Raw genomic sequence first — 2381 nt, 5'->3', positions numbered from 1 at the left:
AATAATAATAATAATAATAATAATAATAATAATAATAATAATAATAATAATAATAATAATAATAATAATAATAATAATAATAATAATAATAATAATAATAATAATAATAATAATAATAATAATAATAATAATAATAATAATAATAATAATAATAATAATAATAATAATAATAATAATAATAATAATAATAATAATAATAATAATAATAATAATAATAATAATAATAATAATAATAATAATAATAATAATAATAATAATAATGGTAATGATAATGATAATGATAATAGTAACAATAGTAATAAAAAATAATGATAACAGTAATACTGCTAGCAACATTACTAATGCTATCATTGGTTGTTCATTGGTTTGGAAGTAGAAATATTGGTCAATCAGCAAATCTGTTAGAGATGGAAGAGAAGTGAAGTCAATACTGCACGATGCAATGCATTTCATACGTTGCATCTACTTATTCTAGAAATTCGCATCACAATGTGCAATTCCATAATTGGTGATTCAATTTATGAAATCATTCATGTGCGCAAACAATTCAATGAATTATCAAAAGAATTCTCAGAAATGGATTTGAAATGTCTTTAATGAAAAAAACTGATTAAATTTCATTCACTTCAATTAAGGCATATGAAAAGTAAAAGTAAGAAACAAGTTCCCTTTTATCAAAAAAGGCGGAAATGAGGGTAATATTTGAGTTAAAATTAAATTCCTTTCAATTATTTTGCACTGTTAAACATGTATATTTCGAATAAAACTTAGAAATTTGAATAATTAACTTCTTATAAACTTGCAAATTTCACATTTCACTAAATTTACGAGTGAACTCATTTTGAAAGTTGAAGAGAAAAACGAGCCAAAATTAGTATTTATTGACTCGAAAGAAACACTCAAGAGAATAATAAGTAAATTCGAATCCGTTTATTAAGAACTTAAAGAAGCAGCATGAAGTGTCATTTAAATGCATCAAGTCAGCCATCCATTTACAGCATTGATTTCTCTCCGGAAAATCATGAATAAAACCATGAGCTGTTATAATAATTGTCACATACATACATACATGCACATACACACATACATGCACAAACACACATGCAAATGCATTTATCAAGATCAATTGAGAAGAAAGCTAGCATAGTATTGGACGAATATTCTTCCCATAATTCTAATTATCACATTATCAAACAATATCAGATAGACCGAACATTGCTGATTTGCTATTCGTCGTGATAATAATTAATATAATGAGAAGGAATCGTTTGAGTTGATTTCTTTATCATATTATTTTCGTTAAAGAGATATCAGCCAAGGTCATTTCAGGTACGAGTTTAACCGTTCAAATACCTGATGCTTCGAAGAAAGGCATAACAAATCGATAGATTTGATTATAGATTATATAATAACTCTCTGAGTGATAAATTGTACAATAATCTTCATGGTTAACTTTGTACAGGATATAATTAGTTTTAGGTAATGAATTGCTTGAAAAACCATTTGCTTGTAAATTTAAATTGAAATTTAAAGGGAAAGTAAATAAATTTTTCAAATAGGATGGATTAAAATATGAACCACTGAGCATGCGCGGCAATTCTCATCTCAAAGAATTTACTTCCAAAACATTTAGTAAAAGAAAGAATGCTTAATTTTGGCTATCAGTTGGATAAAGATAACACACAATTATTCCATTTATGATAATGATATCAATATACTGCATAGCAATACTGATAATAATAAAGGCAATAAAGTTTATCATTCTTCCAACTAAAAAATATTGGTTCAAAAAGTGAGGCAAATTAAGACTAAATGTTGAATTTTACTATTTTACTTTCAATTTGTTGGAAAAAAATTTCTTTTTTTTTGCTGACAGTGTAATAGATCAAAGTTCTTCAATAGTAGATTAAGGGATACACTTTCTTGTCTTACTTCGATCATTATCATATCACATTTGCCACTATATTATACCATTCCATTAAAATGATTAATCTAAAAGAGAGGAAAACAAGAATGTTCGCTTTTTCTTTTTATAAATAATTTACTGATAACTGACAAATGATACAACCATTATGCTAAACAAAAGTTATATTATTGATATATTATTGAAATATTATTATATTACAATTTATTGCATATAAAAAATATTATAAAAAATATTATTATATATAATACTATTATATTGTATTATTATATATCATTATTATATTATTACTATATTATTATTATATTATTATTACACTATTATTATATTATTATAATATTATTATTATATTATTATTATATTATTATTATATTACTATTATATTATTATTATATTATTATTATATTATTATTATATTATTATTATATTATTATTATATTATTATTATATTATTATT

Source organism: Loa loa (genome assembly GCF_000183805.2).
Source record: "Loa loa unplaced genomic scaffold supercont3.22, whole genome shotgun sequence".
Taxonomy (NCBI): domain Eukaryota; kingdom Metazoa; phylum Nematoda; class Chromadorea; order Rhabditida; family Onchocercidae; genus Loa; species Loa loa.
Note: the sequence above shows the minus strand (reverse complement) of the source record.